The sequence below is a fragment of the Talpa europaea genome (genome assembly GCF_964194135.1).
Source record: "Talpa europaea genome assembly, chromosome: 8".
Lineage (NCBI taxonomy): Eukaryota > Metazoa > Chordata > Mammalia > Eulipotyphla > Talpidae > Talpa > Talpa europaea.
In genome coordinates, this window is record NC_140075.1 from 93,833,471 (window position 1) to 93,852,445 (window position 18,975).

Genomic DNA, 18,975 nt, shown 5'->3' on the forward strand with positions numbered 1-18,975 from the left:
TCTTACCCTGTTTCATTTGTTTATATTACATCCCTAGCCTCTATAAGCTTGTGAATCGGCCAACTTCGCTGTAAACTATTATTCATAACTGCCTCCTTGCTCCCCTTTCTGAAATGTTACATTATAATTTGTGTGTGTGTATTCAATAGCTCCCTAGGTAGCTATCAACTATAATGAAGGAGTAAGTCCCTTCTAACTCAGAGCTCAAAATTACCCGTTTTTCCTGTTCACTTTTAATGTAGAGGCATAAACACATTTCAGGGGTAATTTTAAATATTTGTTGAAAAATCATCACAATATCATAAATAGAAATTTATGCCTGTTTTCAAAGCATTTCTATACTCATAACAATTCTGACAAGTTAGAGGCAGATGTATTATGATCATCTCTTTATCAGCAGAAAAACTATCTTAAGATAAGGAAATCCAGTGATGTGTCCACAGCCCCAGAATTGGTGGTTGCTGAAGATGGGACTAGGTGCACAGTCCTCAAAATTCCAAAATCCATGTGGTTTTTGTTCTCTGAGTCACCATTTCCTCACAGAAAAAAAATGAAGGTATAAGGTAAGAAGTAGGATTTTTTCCAAACTTACATCAAGTTGTTTTATTCCAGTCAAAACTCACATAGAACAGCCCAAAATGGTGACTCTGGCTGAGGTAGAGGTGGGCTCCAGAGTCAGACAAGTGATATTTTGATACTGGCAGATGTTTTGACTAAGTAAGGACCTATAGAATACATAAGCTATTAAACTTTCAACTTTTAAAAAGTTACCAATTTTCTCTTTTTTAAAAGATTATTTTATTTACTTATGCATTTAAGAGCTGAGGTGTAGGTCAGAGGTGCAGGGGTGGGGGAGTGAGAGTATTCACCAGAGACAGAGCGGGGAGCAGAACAGATGGATTGATTGAAATACACTGTTGAGGGGAGCAACAGGCAAGACAGGAGAGGTCGGCTGCACCAAGTGGACAGCTGCCTGGCGGGGGATCGAACTCATGCTGCAGTGGCTGCCAATAGATTCAAGGTGCTGAGAGTTAATCCCTGTGCCACCAGGGAGGCCCCAATTTTCTTTTTTAACTACCAAATGTAGTGGATTGAATGTCTCCCCAAATATGTATATACCCACAAAACTAATCCCCAGAACTCATACATTTACCTGACATGGTAAAAGTTTGTGTGTCAACTTACCTGGGAAAAGAGTCTCTGCAGAAGTAATTAAGTTAGACTTTGAGATACAAGATGGTTCCAGATTGTCTGGGCAGGTCCACAGCCCAATGACAATTGTCCTTCTAAGAGACGGGGGGTGGGGGCAGGGGGTGCGGGAAGGAGACAAAGAGGGAAAGCCCATGTGGAAAGCAAGGCAGAAATTGGAGTGATGTGCCCCACACCAAGGGACATCTGGAGCCACCAGCAGGTGAAAGAAACAAGGAAAGATTCTTCTCTAAAACTTCTGGAGGGAGCATAGCTCTGCTGACACCTTTATTTGAGACTTCTAGCCTCTTAGAACTATGAGAAAATTAATTGCTGTTGTTGTTTTAAGCCACCCAGTATGTGGTAATTTGTTACAGTAGACTTAAGAAAATTAATACACCAAGTAAATGAGATCAAGTTGAAGGATATAGTGATGGTGGATGAGGTTCAGTGTCTGGGTAAAGACCAGGATATACCTAAGAATTTACTTGCAGTTTGTCTGGTCTTATTTATCCTTCAGAGTTCACTGTGTATAATACAGATATTTAGCCCCTTACACTCAGCTCCAGATTGCACATGAAATTGCCAATTATATTTCTAGCAGTTCTCTCAGAACTTTTGGCAATATACATTTTCATTTCACTATATTCCTACATGATGCTGGTTTGGGGAGATAAGCCTGGTGCTCTTAAGAACCTATCCCAAATTAATCAGACTTCTAAAAAATTATCTTTAATATTTTTTCTGAGTAAAAGCAATACATACGCATAACCTTCAAACAATAGATAAATGAATAAAATAGAAATGAAAATAAGGGAAAGAATGGGGAAAAGTAAGGATTGCACACATTACTAATAACAAGGACCAGCCAGGTTATGATTTTACAGCATCATTTTGTGTGGCTATGTCATGGCACAAGAGCTGCATCAAAATGCTGAAATCTTGTTATCAAGATACCCATGTCCTGGGCCTCCCTGGTGGCACAAGGGGTTGGGACACAACCTATGAAGCTACCTGCAGCCACTGCAGCACGAGTTCCATCCCCGGCCAGGGAGCTATGCACATGGCACAGCAGACCTCTCCTGACTCACCCGCTGCTCCCCTCAGCAGTGTGTTTCAGTCAATCTGCCTGTTCTGTTCCCCACTCTGTGTCTGGTGAATCCTCTCACCCCCACAACTCTGGCCTGCACCCCAGCTCTTGTACGCATAAATAAATAAATCTTTAAAAAAAAAAAAAGATACCAATGTCCTGCTTTACCTTCAATCACCTAGAAAGGCTCTCAAGAGATTTCCAGAAACCCCTAAGAAATCTTGAGCGACAGTTTAAAAAATGTTAATGGAGATATTTTTAAAATGCCTCTCAGCTATAACATTCAATAAACGTGTGTAGATGTGGATGTGTTTAATAGACAGTCATAAAATAACACAATAACTGAAAGCTATTGGAATGGATACCCATAAACCAGTTAATGCCTATTAGCAATCACAAAACTAGTAGCTTCTGCTTCTATTGATACTTATGACTGCAACTTAATGATGTTTTTACTTAACTGATGGCAGCTGTCTCCATGAGAAGCTATTAGCACATTAGGTCTTTATTAAGACTGGCAAAGTAATAAATAATGTTTGTGACTTTTTTTGTTCACAAGGTTAATTGTTGTTTAATAACATTCTTGTGATGTGTTAAGAGCTCCTGAGAAATTATATATGCAAACCCTTAGACTAAAAGCAGAAGCCTCAACAATGTAAAAATTTACAGGTTGTTCCGTAGACCTGGCACTGAAATACTGGATATTATGATGACTAGCCAGGATTTTTAAATAAATTAAAATTCATTTGAATCTTGTTTTTCCCCATTGAAATCAACAGGCATTTAACAAAAATACTGAGCTAGAAACTCTGGGAGATACAAAAATATGTAAGATACCACCAACATTCTTAGGAAATGTCCAATATTGTTGAGGAGGAAACTATATACATGTACTAAGAGGACGGCAAAGAGAAAACTATTCCAACTGTTATCATTACATAATTCTTTGTATGCGTTGCTGGATTTGGCCAGCTGAAATTTGTTTAGAATTTTTTTTAAGTCTATGCCATTTGTCTAAGTCATTTTTTAATTGGTTACTTTGCTACTTGCTGCCAAATGTACCCTAACTTACTTAGGTGTGTTTTGTTATACACCATTCCTCTGGGAAGAGGACAGAACTAAAGAAGTCATTCATTTCTTTTTTTTTTAAAGTTTTTATTTTTTACATCATTGTTCATTTTTAAACAATATTTGCTTTCCCCCACCCCCTCAGGTGGAGTCCCCATAGAGTTTCCTTCACCGAAGTACCCATGCACCATCACCTCAGTCCCCTGTGCTCCTCCTTCCCTCCCTCTGATCCCTCTCCCTCCTCCTCCCCTGCAGGATGTCTCTGAAATCATTCATTTCTCTCTCTATATATAACATCAACAATGAGGCTAGAATCAAAGAGATGAAGGGACTGGTTCAAATCAAGTGGCACCTGCAACTCTTGGACCAGGACACAGGTCACCTGTCACCCAAGTTATTTCCTTTTTTTTTTTAATTTTTCAGAAGATATTTGGGAATGCCCCACCCCCTTTTTTATTTTATATGTTTTTTACATCATTTTTCATTTTTGCACAATGTATGCGTCTTCATCTTGGTTATATTCCCCATACCAATTCCCAACCCCCCTATTTTGACCCTAATCCCTCCTCTCCACCCTCCCCCCCCACTTTCTCACTCATAGCAGGAATTTAGAAAACCTAAATAAGGGACCAAGAAAAAGCCTAATTATAATAAAGTAAAAATCAAAATCAATAAGCAACTATAAACCAATTTATTTCTTAAAAGATGCTTTCAGTTGTGCCAATACTACCTTATAGTTTGGCAGTTTGGCCATTATACCTCAATTCCTAGCACACAAAATATACATATAGGCAGAAAGGAATGAAAAAGGATGATAATGAGGATGATGATGACAATGGCTGTGGTGCTGATGCAGAAGGAAGAGGAAGACAAAGAGATGAGAGCAGCTCTGTTTAGTGAGAACTTAAAGCACCAGGTGTTTTACAAACACATCATTGTAATCTTTACATTATCCCTCTGAGATAGGTACTAAAATCATTACAACTTCACATCTGAAAACAGTGACATGAAATGCCTAAGTTCACACTGTGATGCTTGGTAAAATTGAAATCCCTGCCTGACTTCAGAGCCTGCTTCTGAATACAACACATATGACACTACAGGGTATGCAACTTCTAGAAAACCCTTTCTCCTTCATGAATGTGAGAGAAACTAGACAGGGACTCTAGAGGCCCTTGCTGATGGTACTGAGAAAGCCTGGAGAAGCGCTCAGATTGCTACAGCAGCCCCAAATGGCACTTCTGATGTTCTTGCTCTCTGTGGTGCAACCTGTTACCAAGACAATCATCTCAAATAGGAATTCCAATGAAGCTCAGAGCAAATTAATTAGCCATGCTGCAGACACATTAAAACTCTGCAAGCAGTTACCATAGTAGGTAACCTTGCATGTTTTACAAAGTGTGGTGTTTTCATTTCTGCTCATGTTGAATAATGAATAATTTTCCCTGCCCCCTGCTAAACAGTGAATGATGAGAAGCCCTTTGGTGATGTTGAATTAATATGTTGCTAGAATATCCACGTTTCCCCTTAAGCCACAATCCTTTTATTCTAGGTTTCTCTCCCCACCTCTCTCTCACTAAATTCCATCACATACCTTGAAAGGAGATGGTGCTCCACTCCTGACTACAGAGGCAGCACCCATTGGCAACACCAGTTGAGGCAGACCCATGTGGGAATGTGGATGAGAGGGTGCAGGAGGCCACCAGGCATTCCAGGTAACCCAGATGATGCTGTGGTACTGCCCAACAGCTTCAGTGCCCACTCTAAACCCACCTTGCCTAAAGCATCCCACAGTGTCACTACCAAGGAAGATAATTTCAACACTTGCAACACTTTCTGTCACTCTTGAGCCCCTTCCATGATTTATTTATCTTTAGAAAATTATATATGTATTTGCTTTTAATTTCATTTCCCGCTACTGAACGCAATGCCATAATAGCAGAGACTTTATTTTATTCACTGCTGTGCTGGAAAAGATAGTACTTACAGGCACATTGAAAGAGTGCAATAATATTTGCTGAATGGATGAATGAATACCAAAAACATTTGCCAGTAATGTGAATTTTACTGAGGATTTCTGAGGAGATAAAGGAGAAAATAAAGTCACATTCCATGTAACAAGACTTCATTCATTTTTGCACTGGACATCTGCCCTCTGATAGAATTCATCTCTTTTTTCCCACTAATTTTTCACAAATGCCTCTCAATTATCTCAAGAATCTAGGAGATATATGCCCTACCTTCTAAACAAAGCCCAGATTCTTGTGCTGCTCCCCACCTCCATCTTAAAAATCACTTCGGGGGCCTCCCCGGTGGCGCAGTGGTTGAGCGCTGGGCTGCGAAGCTGCCTGCAGCCTCTGCAGCGCCGGTTCAATCCCCGCCCGCTGGTCAAGGGTCCCACATGGCACGCAGACCTCTCCTGCTGCCCGCTGCTCCCCTCAGCAGTGTACTTCGGTCCTTCTGCCTGCTCTGCTCCCCACTCTGGCTCTGGTGAATTCTCTCACCCTCCCGCGCTTCTGACTGTACCCAGTGCTTGTATAAATAAATAAAAAAATAAATCTTTAAAAATCACTTCGGCCGAAGACAAATAATCCAAACATCAATAGGAACTAAGTAAATTTTAGGACATTCATAAAATGAAATACTATGCAGCCATTATAAGGAAATAGGCTGATGAGAGACAGAGAGAGAGAGAGAGAAAACACATGGCCAAGACATGTTATTATATTATTTAATAAAAAAAAAAAGTAAAGCAAGTTCCATAAGTACAATATGATTATACATGTGAAAGAGAGGGAGAGAAATACACATATATTAATATTAACTTAGTCGATCTTCGGAAAGACACCTAAGAAACTACTAATGGTGGTTGACTATAGAGAACAGAATGAGGAAACTATCAGGATATCAGGAGTAGAAGGAAACCATGTTTTGGTACTGAAGCTTTGTTTTGAAGCTTTGTTTTTTGTTTTGTTTTTTTTGTTGGTGTTGGTTGTGTTTGTTGTGGTGTTTTGTTTTGGTGTGTTAAAAATGTATGTGCATTAAATAAACATAATTACAAACTAAAAGAAAAGAAAGAGTGTGGGTAGGCAGGGAGTCAAGACAGTAGAGCAAGCCATCAATCAATTTCAGTATGCCCCTGAAAGAATTCACCCAACCAAACAGGAATTGCATGCTCTGGGGATGTCTCCAAGAAGACAGACTTGAATGTTCACCCTTCCATTCTCTGCAAGAATAAAGCCTCAGAACAGATAATGGTACCTGCTGGAAACCAAGGCCAAAGAAACTCAGTGAGCTGTTGATGAGCAACTTTAAAATACATTTAGTCCAGAGTTTACTATGAGATTGGTCTACCCAGAACTTTTATCTCCCCCCATTCGCCCCATCCCAGTCATTTTTTCCATGGAAAATAATTTTAAGCATCAGAATAAATTGGGGTGTGTGTGTGTGTGTGTGTGTGTGTGTGTGAACAATACAATGATTATTTGGCAACATTTCCGAGAAACTCTCCAATCACATCAACTTTGTTTTCTGAAATGTGTTTCTCACTGAATTATTTATTATCTGCTGGTCCTGTATCTGCCACTTGCTAAATTGTCCTATAAAGTTGTTACATAATTGTTGGAGTAAAAAGGAGAGCAAGAGCAGGGATTTGTTTGTTTAGTGTTAACTCTCTGGGAGGAATTATGCATGCCCTTTTGAAGGGTGTTATTAACTCTGGGGTGGGGGAGGGTGTGAGAGCACTGACTTTGTGCCAGGGAGACCCTATGGTAGCTGACAACCACCTGACCATGTCTGCTCCTGCACCATGAGGAACAGTAGTGCTTTAAGTACAGATCTAAGAAACATTCACTGTAAACTATTCTCACCTCCCATAGATTCTTCCAGGCCCTGCTTCTAAACCTATCCCCTGTACCTACAATCACACCCACTTCTACACCTGTAGCTGTACCTAATTTATACCAAGGTATTAAACCCTTTCCTTTTCACTGAGTTAGACAAATGAATGAGGTAGATTGAGCATTCATAATTCCTCCCAGGGAGTTAACTCTAAGGGAAAGCAAAGGCTGGAAAATTTAACTCTTAAAAGAAGTAGAAGTAGAAGTCCTTCTCTTAAAGTGATTCTGCACTATTTGGTACTATCAAAGAGACCACAGTGGAAAGAGAAGTTCCTTTCTGATTGCCAAGTTGCAAACAGGATTGGATTTTTTATTTCTAGATCAGCTGTGAAGAAATGTAACTGTGATAAGGACAGAAGAGCAAGTCTTGTGCTATCCAATTCTGGGGAAGTTATATGGAGATTGTCAGCACAAAGTAGGTGAGTCAAATACAACAAACAAGTTTAAGTTCATATCTTCATAAATTTCTATTTTGTATCTTTCTGGAATGAAAAACATTGCTACTGTAATCAGCAGATTCCTAGAGCACTGCTAATTGTGGAATAGAAACTAACACTGTGACTTGTAATGTAGGGACTGATTAGCTAGTAAGAGGTACCATTTAGAAGTGGTCAATTCTAAATTTTTTTTAAAGATTTATTATTTATATAAGAACTGGGGTACAGGTCAGAGGCGCAGGAGTGTGAGAGAATTCACCAAAGAGAGAGCGGAGCAGAACAGGTAGATGGGCCAAAGACACTGCTGAGGGGGAACAGCGGGTGAGGCAGGAGAGGTCTGCCACGCCATGTGGGTTTCTCCCTGGCCGGCTGGGAATCGAACCTGTGCTGCAGAGGCGGCAGACAGCTTCACAGTGCTGTGTTCAACCCGCTGCACCACTGGAGGGGCCCCAATTCTAAACTTCTAAACTAAGAGTTTCTCTGCTCTAATTTAAGGCCTTAACTAGTCCAAATCATTCAAGACAAAGGTCACTTTAAGCCTTATCATCTCTTTACAACAAAATATTAATTAATATATTTTTTAATTTTTTTTTAAAGGAAGGGAACTTACTAACACATAGCAACATCATTGTTGGAACTACCCTCTTCCAGCAGAGTCAGCCCAAAATTATCTTGCTCCTCGTGGCACCTCAGTTGAAAGGGGGCTATTTATTTATTTACTTATTTATACAAGCACTGGGTACAGTCAGAAGCGCGGGAGGGTGAGAGAATTCACCAGAGCCAGAGCGGGGAACAGAGCAGGCAGAAGGACCGAAGTACACTGCTGAGGGGAGCAGCAGGAGGCAGGAGAGGTCTGCGCGCCATGCGGGACCCTCCTCCCATGGGCAGGGAGCAGCCGGGGATTGAACCGACGCTGCAGAGGCTGCGGGCAGCTTCACAACCCAGCGCTCAACCGCTGCACCACCGGGGAGGCCCTTAATTAATATATGTATATAACCTCTGTTTCACAGCTTTTGACAGAAGGAGGAGGGTGAGAACATGGCTCTGAGTGTTTGAGGAATTGGAAAGGAAGTGCCATATATAAAGGGATAAATGGGGTGGGGGGGAAGCTTAGAATTAGAACCAAAGACAAATTTTACTACTTTTCTTGGAGATGAGGGTTCCTGGGCAGCAGAGAACTCTGCCAACCTCATATACTTCTGTGCTCCCTCTACTAGCAGAGAACATGGTGGTTTCCTGTCTTCTCCTGATTCATATCTTTATCTTTAGAGTTTTATCTATAAAGGAGCTTCTTTCAGAGGTACTTGCCAGCTGCCCAAATGATGGTTGTTCTTGATCCATTCCTCTAACTAGCAGTAGTAAAACATAACCTCATTCTTCAGTTTTACAACAATCATTCTCTGCCACAGGGTAGTAGGCTACTTGCCTAGTCTCTCCCCTTTTTAACCACCATCATATACACCTTGAGTATACTCTTCATACAGTAAATATAGAATTCATAATAACTATGAGCTCACCTGCTTGATTTGTTATTAGCAACTTCTTGACAAATCAACCCTAATGTTAAACATGACTTTATTAAGAAAGCTATTGGATTAAATCCCAGTCTAAATTAATTAGACAAATGGCTTCATGACCAAAGAGCTAACATGTAGGAAAAACTGAATATCACCATTGTAGATTAAATAGTGTCCTGAAAATACTTCAGAATGTGACCATATTTAGAAATGGTACTTCCAGATGATCAAGTTAAAATGGAGACATTTGGGTGGATCCTAACCCAATATAGTTGTGTGTGGGTGTGTGCACATGGTGTGTGTGTGTGTCCTTATGAAAAGGGGGAATATGGACACAGGGATAGACATGTGCACACAGCAAGAAAACAGCACATGAACATGAAGGTTGTTGGTGGGTAGGGGAGAGGGCTTCAATCTGATAGGGGAATAGCACTAGAAAGTTGATGGTGGCTAAGGTGAAGCTTATGCACACATAGAGGAAAAGGTGTACCTTTGAAATTTATATAATATTGCAAATCAACACAATTTTATTAAATAAAAAAATACATAAAGAAACCAATACTGCTGACAACTTGACCTCAAACCAGAAGCCTCCAAACTGAGGTAATACATTTCTTTTGTTTAAGCCACCAAAATCCATGGTACTTTGTTATAGCAGCCCAAGTAAACTAATACACTAACCTATATTTATTTATTTTTTTAAAGATTTATTGATTGATTGATTGATTTATCAATTGATTTATTGATTTATTTATACAAGCACTGGTACAGTCAGAAGCGAGGGAGGGTGAGAGAATTCACCAGAGCCAGAGAGGGGAACAGAACAGGCAGAATGACTAAATACACTGCTGAGGGGAGCAACAGGCGTGGCAGGAGAGTTCCGCGCGCCATGTGGGACCTCGCAGGCCGGAGGCCAGTGATCAAACATGCGCTGCAGAGGCTGCAGGCAGCTTCGCAGCCCATCGCTCAACCGCTGCACCACCAGAGGAGCCCCCAAAACATTAACCTTTAAAGGCCTGGCTCAAGATCCATTGACTTAAAATTCTATTGATCTATCATGTTCAACATCACTTGTAATCAGAGAAATGCAAATCAAAACTACAATGAGGGGCCTCCCGGTGGCGCAGCGGTTGAGCGCTGGGTTGCGAAGCTGCCCTCAGCCTCTGCAGCGCCGGTTCAATCCCCGGCTGCTCCCCGGCCACCGGAGGAGGGTCCCACATGGCGCGCAGATCTCTCCTGCCGCCCGCTGCTCCCCTCAGCAGTGTACCTCGGTCCTTCTGCCTGCTCTGCTCCCCGCTCTGGCTCTGGTGAAATCTCTCACCCTCCCGCCCTTCTGACTGTACCCAGTGCTTGTATAAATAAATAAATAAATAAATCTTTAAAAAAAAAAAAAACTACAATGAGATATCTCTCACACCAGTGAGAATGGCACATATTAAAAAAACTAGCAACAACAAATGTTGGTGAGGTTGTGGAGAAAAAGGAACTCTCCTGCACTACTGGTGGGAGTGCAAACTGGTCCAACCACTATGGAGAACTGTGTGGAGATTTCTTGAACTACTAAACCTAGAGCTTCCATATGATCCAGGAATTCCACTCCTAGGTATTTACCCAAATGACACAGAAACAGTAATTCCAAAGGGCACCTGCTCCCCTATGTTTATAGCAGCACTATTTACAATAGCTAAGCTATGGAAGCAACCCAAATGCCCAAAAATAGATGACTGGATCAAGAAGATGTGGTACATAGATACAATGGAATATTACTCAGCAATCAAAAAAGATAAACACATGCAGTTTGCAGCAACATGGATGGAGCTAGAAAGGATCACGCTCAGTGAAATAAGTCATAAAGAAAAAGAAAATTACCGGATGGTCTCACTCATAGCAGGAATTTAGAAAACCTAAATAAAGGACCAGGAAAAAGACCAATCAATGTAAAGTAAAAATCAAAATCAACAAGCAACTATAAACCAGAGACACACTACGGGGTGGGGGGGCGGGGAGGGAGGGCTGGGGAAAGGAAGGACTAGATAGAGTCAAAATAAGGGGGGGTACAATTGTATGGGGAATATAACCAAAATGAAAATGCATACATTGTGCAAAGATGAAAAAACAATGCAAGAATTATTTAAAATAAAATATTAAAAAAAAAGGATAAAGAAAAGAAAATTCTATTGGTGGTGTTTCTTTGGAGAAATCTGTGTGTATGTGTGTGTGTGTGTGTCTGGCTGTCTGTCTGTCTGTCTCTTCTCTCTTTCTACTTCCCTCCCCACCTTCCCCATGATTCATGTCTCTGGTGATGGCAGAGATGTCTATTACACTCATTACCAGTCAGTGAAAATGCACTTTTTCTTCTGGGCTGGGTAGCATAAGCAACCACAAGCCATTGTCTATGATCTTTTTAGCATAATTTCTTGTTTGTTTGTTTTTTCCAGTGCTTATATTAGTTACTTTTTAAAATCTCCTAAAGGTTTGTGGTAGTTAGTGGTCTTAGGCAATTATGAGTTTTGGATGCTGATAAACTAGGACAGTGGTGCAATACCACAAAGAACCTTCCCAACACTCAACCATCCCAACACTCAGGAAGGGAAGACACAATCATGATTCCTGAAAAGGGAGTAATTACGTCATAGCAAATAAAGTCTTATATTTATCTAGAGCCTTGCATCCATTATCTTGTTTGATTTTTACAACCTCATGAGATAGGCAGAACAAGTACTCTGTAACTCTCACCTTACCTTCAGGGATCAAAATCAGAGAGACTAAGTGACTCAATAACACAGAATTAAAACAGTTCAGAGCTGTGTCATCTTACCACTCACTCAACAAATTACTTAATCTCACTCATGAGATATTATGATATATAGTAGAGCATCTTTAATTACCATCAAGATCCACCAAACGAGTGGGGTGAGATAGTTTCACCAGCATTGCACTGACTAAAGATCACATTTAATGGTGCCTGAAACTGTGTCCAAACAGACTTTCCCAAAGAAGGAGAATGGTTTCCCTCTAAATCACTATTTCTTTGCGTGAACCAGTTGCTATAATTTCATGCCTGATTCACAGGTTTCTGCTCGCCTCATCAGATGTGAATCAGATAAATTAAATAACTAAATTCATTTTACACATGATTCCAAGTCCACAGGCTCAGAATATGGGCCTGTGTTCACTCCACACTTCTCCCACAAGGGTAATGGGTTTTAGGATCATGATTTTTCTTGCTATGCAGATGCCTTCTAGACACCATCATGGGTCCAGAAGGCAAACGCTCTGTAAATACTTACATTCGTGTGCATTTCCACAGGTAAGTAACCAATCATTATTTTTGCAGAGAATAAGGAGCCCATAATGAGGTATATATTGTATATTTTTTCAATCCCTGCCACTGGACTGTTTCTGAAATAGTGACAAAAAGAACTAGCAGGTTTTCCTTTAGCCTAAATTCTCCTCTGCACCAAAGACTGAAGAAAACTATATGGAGAGCTTAAAATAGGAAAGGCCTGCTGTGAAAAAGCACACATCTCTAGGATGAGAAGTCAGCATTTCTTCGGCCTCCTGGTTCTGCTGAGACATCCAGTGTTAGGGGGGAGTTCTGTGGGGGCGAGCGGTGAAAGCTCACCTCAGGAGGTGCAGCTGTGTTCAAGTTTAGACCAAGAGTTAGAGGTTTGCTCTTTTCTTAGGAAGAAGTGAGGACACCTCTATCCTTCTTTGCTCTTGACAGGTATTACCCAAGTTATTTGCCAAAAGGACAGAGTGCAGGTCTCAAATAAGTCTTTCAGGTTGAGATAGCACAGAGCTCATTATCAGATTAGAGATTGAGAGCCACCAGGGTGATTGCTGCTGGGCAGGCCTCCCACAGCCCTGAATCACTCTTCCCGAGGCTGTCCACCCACACTGCTTCACGAATATGGCTATCTATCAAGCTCTCTAGCATATTTGTGAGGCTCAAATGCTCAGATGCTTTTTAGGCCTAATTTTATCATATTTTTTCTCAGATAAATCATATTTGATCATTCTCTCCTTCTTTAAATCCTCCCTTTTCTCTGCTTCTAGGACATGACACCCTCATGGAATTTCTCCTCATCCTCTGGCACCTTCTCACTGTGTTTCTTTTGTCCCTCCCTCTCTGAAGTCTGGTATTGAACTTCCTGAAAATGAAGTCCTGGTCCCTATTCTTTTCTCTATGTAGAGAAGAAGGCAGGCTGAATATCAGAATACTAAATATCTATTTCAAGCATGAGAAAAAAGATAAGGAAATTCAGCTGAAAGAAATGAAAAAGAGGGAAATAATAAATATGAGAGCATATACTAACGAAAAGGAAACTGGCATATAACAGAGGGGATCATCAATGAAAATAGTGGGTTTATTGAAAAGACTAACACAGAGATAAAATCCCTTAGGAATAGGCACAAATAATCAATGGCAGTAATGAAAAAAGGGCCATCACTACACAGCCTGCAAACATTGAAAGGATAAGAAAATATAAAAACAAAGCTATAAGCCAATCCATTTGAAAATTTGGATAACTATGCCTTAGCACGTGCACACATGCATGCACACACACGGCCCTTAGCAAAGCTAGAACTAATTTAAAAATTAATTCACTGTTTAGAAACCTTCCCACAAAGAAAACTACAGACCTCGATGGCTTCACTGTGAACTCTACAAAATACATCAAGAATAAGTAATATCAATTTTCTCCCACATACCCTTTCAGAGAAGAGAAAAGGAATGCTCACTCTTCAACTCAGTTTTGAAAGCCAGAGTGATCTTGATACAAAAGCTGATACTACAAGAAAGGAACATTAAAGACCCATCTCTAGTGATTTTGATTTTCTTTTAACTCTAAACAAATTCTAGCAAATCAAATCCAGCAACGTGTAAAAACAGTGGTACATTACAAGCAAGCCAGAGTATTCCAAAAATGTAGTTATTTAGCATTTGAGAATCATTCAGTATAATCTGCTCCATTAATAAAATATAGATGAATCCTATGATCATCTCAGTAGATGCAAAAAATATTCAATATACATGATTTTAAAAAACAAACTGTAGCAAACTAGAAATAAAAAATAATTTCTTTAATCTAATAATGCTTATCTACAAAATAAAACTCAAATAGTTTATTTTCTGTTCCAGGTCTACCCTTCTAATTTTCCTCATCTAAGTAAAATGACATCTCCAACCATCCAATTGCTAAAACCAATAGCTGAAAGTTATTATTTAGAGTTTGGTCTCTATCTTCTACCAGTGTCAATCCACAGATTATGAATTTATTGATTCTATTCCCAAATATTCCCAGAGTTCATCCTTTTTCCATCTCTTTCCTTACCACCCTGGGCCATTACCATCTCTCACCGGGACCCCCTACCTTAGAATTACAACTGGCTTCCCCCATCTTGCCCCCTCCAAGACATGTTCTAAATCTACTTTGCAGGCAGACTGATAATCTTAAAATATTAATCAGAATATATCACAACTTGTTTAACTACCCAGTAGACTTGCGGGAGAAAACCCTTATCCAGGTCTATTTGCCTCATGCTTTATCCAAGAATCGCTTTGTCCCTCTCTGTGACCCACTGGACGGACCTCTTTTGGGATTTGTCAACCTAGTGCCCTCATCAGCAGGATCCTCTACTTTCAGGATCCTCCCAACTCTGACACAACCCACAGGATTCATCTCAAACGATACCTCTGTGTAGAGCCCTTCCTGGTCACCATATCATTCCCTTTTTTTAGAAGCCTAGATTTTCTTTCAGAATTCTTATCACAATTTGCAAGTTTATATTATTTCATTCTTTTACTTTTAAGATTTCTGTCCTCTTCACTACACTGTAAACTCCACAAAGGCAAGAATCTTAATGATTTTGTTTTCTTCTATTTCGGTTCTATCTAGTACATAATAAGTATTTGATAAATCATTGTTGAGATAATGAATAAATGAATGAGTCATATATTCCAACTATGTTGCAAATGTATGCAGCTTTTTCAGGAGATTTCTTCTAAGATGCAAACTTTGAGCCACCATTATAAGTAATATCACAGTAAGCATAATGAGACATATAAACTTGAGTTTCCAGACCACCCTTGAGGCAAATGAGCACTGTGTATCACTTGGACCCTTGAAATTAAGTCTAACTCCTAATAAACATTACCTACTGACACTAGGGTTTGCTGTGCACAAATCTTATAGGAAGTTACTGCAAAAAAGCATAAATGAAACCAGCAGCAGCAAATCAAGAGTTAAAAACTTTTATTCAGCTACAAATACAGTTTGCTAACTGAGAAGACTTCAAAGACAAGTTAAAAAACATTTTAGATAAGCAAATAATGTTCCTAAAATAAAATAAAATGTGCAGCTAGTGATATTTATTTACAAATGCCTTATGACCACCTTCTAAGAAATGCTAAATGATGGTGAAACTTCAAAAGGCATCAGCACAACCAACACAATCTTTTTGGTTAAAAATAATATCGTCATGTAATAACCCCAACAAAGTATTTTTTCCTAGACTTGCAACTAATCTCTAACTCCAGACAAATCTCTAATTTGCATCTCTAACTCTGATGCAAATTAATTTTTTATGCCGTTGTACCTCATTTTTTACTACCTATAAAAGGTGACTGCTAATGCTATATGAAAACAAAATTATACAGAACCCCATGTTCCTAATACACTTTAATACACTTTAGTGATGGGCTCAACTCCCTCATTATCCTACAAAGGAGGAAAAATTTTTTTTTCTAATTTTCTTTTATAGGTTGAAAGAAATGGCCAGAATTTGTATCATGATTGGAATCAATCCAAAACTCTCATTCTAGGATTAAACCAAAATCAAGGTCACTGACTGATAATATGATACAAAAAGGTAGTTAAGTGAGCTTTAGAGATAGGGGAGGAGAAGAACCCATGGTCTATATCCTTACCTGAAGAAAAGAAGACTACAAATAATTACAAGCAGTGGACCCAAGAGCACTTAAGGGCTCTAGAATCAACAGACACTGACAAGAGCAACAAGGACTTTGTATTCTGTATTGTATGCTGGTGAGTCAAAACTCTAGCTCCTTCACATGCAAGTTGTGTCTTCCTCAGCAAGTTGCCAAACCTCTCAGCTTCAATTTCTTCATCTATAGAAAAAGGATAACAATGTTGCTTCAAAAGTTTCCTTGAGGGCCTCTCTGATGGCCTAGAGGTTAAGTCTCAGCACCATCACCACTATGGCCTGAGTTTGATTCCCCGCCAGGGACCTGACCCACATGGTGCGCAGACCTCTCCTTTCTCGTTTGCTGCTCCCCTTAGCAGTATATTTCAGTAAATCTGCCTGTTCAACTCCCCACTCTGTCTCTGGTGAATGCGCTCACTCCCCCGCAACACACACATTTGACCCAGTTCCCCAGTTCCTCTATACATAAATAAATGTTTAAAAAAATCTTTAAAAAAAATTCCTGTGAAAATTTAAAATTAGCCACAGAAAGTAACTGACACACAGTAGGCACTCAGTAAGTTGTAGTTGTTCAGCTGAATAAACATCGAAATTTCTATTTCCCTTTTGTTAAAAACAAAGGAAGAGAAGATTGGAAACTAGCAAAAGGTATTTTTAAAGATGACATTTCCCCTGGGGATGTTTAATACTGACAGAAATATAAAAACCATCCAAAAAAGAAAGTGAGCTAGATAGAAACATGGTTGGTCCTAAGGCCTTTGTTATCTCCCATTTCCAAATTAACATTATCTAATAAACCAGTGACATCAAATCTATATTACAGTGAGAATAATATTCAGAACCCCATAGGAAAGAGACAGAAAAGAAGGTGAGGAGTGGGTAGATATGAGGAGAAAGGATATGGAGAAGGAAGACATAGAAAGAAGAAAAACAGAAGGAACCAATTCCATCTGTATTAAAGTTTGCTGATAAACAGCATAATATGGGACCGTCTTCTTCCATCTGCTGTATTCCCAATGAAGGCAAAACTATAGCTGCTTTGTTCACTTCTGCAGGCTCAGTAGCTAGCACAGTCCCTGGAACATCTTGGCATTTAATAAATAATTGTGAAATGTGCAAATGAATAAATGAAAGAGTGCTGCATGTCTCTGGAGTCATAAATATTCACCCTGCAACCAAGAACTTGAAAACACAAAGAACTGATTTTATGCATTGACTCTGGGTACTTGGAACTGGAATTTTAGATATGAGTATCTACCGGTTTGTACCTAGCAACTGTCACTTAACCATCTCTCTGGCCCTGCAAAATGGCCTTTTCAAATAAATGATTTGAGGGTCCTGTGGGGTGGCCTCAATTTCAGCTCTCACTCTGCCAATGTTCTCAGTTGTCTTGTAATACAGTTTCTGGTGCTAGATATTAAAATGCAGAAAGAACTGCTTAGAGACTCTGAGTTATATACAAAAAAAAAAAATCACAGATAGAACTGAGCGGTTGCAAATCAGTCAATATTGTGTCTGCTCTCATTATTGAGAGATGCTTAATCTCATTATTCAGTTTCAGGAGGAAACAAGAGGCATGTAGTGAAATTCAATACAGACAAAATATATAGCTTCAAGTTAGCAACAGATAGGATAATGTTGCACTTGCCAATTTCAGCATAAGTTTACCTGCCAATAATTATAACTACTTAATCAAAACATTATAAGAGTATGTTTTGGTTTATTGTATATTAACATTTTAAAATCTATTAAAAATGGGTCTAATATCCAATCAAATATACAAAGGCTACAGAAATTCCACCTGGCTGATATAAACACTAGATTTATGTTTTAGGGCTTTTGCTAGAACAAGTCATGTAAATTCACCACCACCAAACACAGAGCTATAAGGAATAAATTTAATTGTGTCTATTAAAGTGCTTTGTAAACATCTGCATCTACATATGATAACATAACTGTTTCTTCCTCAGTCAGTTTTCATGTTACATACAATGAAATTGCCTTCCATCCTTACCTGCTTTTCTATCAGAGGCAAGATATTTTCTTCACCTTCCTTCTTAAACTAATGAGATTGTGAAAAAGCAATCTCATCCCATCAGAAGCCACCATATTTCATAAATGAAGTGATTTATAGGTGGTAGTCACATTACAAAAAGTTTATACATCATTTGGGCATCATTCAGGGGAAAAGGTATGGTAGGCTCTGCTGTTATTAAACCCCAAAGACCCATTGATCAAGAATATAAAGATCAACCACTTGTTTTGTTAAGTAATTAACTTAACTCATCCCCATAGCTCCCATTCAGCCTTAAAATGATTCTGTTGTTCATTGGCAATGAACATCCCCAACAATGTATTGAAAAAGGCTACTGAAAGGTGATGCCAATTAATTGCCAAAAGTAATTGTCATTTTGTAAGCACATTATTATCTAATTTGCTGCCACTAGATTGTTAAAGTGGCAATTTACACATCTCTGTTTTAATGTATTAATAAAAAAAAGCAATCATGCATTTATTGCCTTTATAATTCCTAAGATAATTATACAACAGGCTGAAAGTATATTTCTTCTATGTTTCAGCAAACTTAGCAACCACACTGAAGACTCCAATTGTTAGGAAATTAACAGAATTGTCTATTAGAGCTAAAACCAAATATTCTCAACTGCTTCATTTGAAGTGCCATAGGGCCATTCTGGAGGGTGCAGTTGTGAGGAAGTAAGAGCTTCAGTAATGTAGTCGAGCCCTTCATTCTTTCCCAAGTAGGATTCAAATTAATAGAAAACCTTTTTCAAGAACAACAAGGTAGTTTCCAGATGAGTTATAGG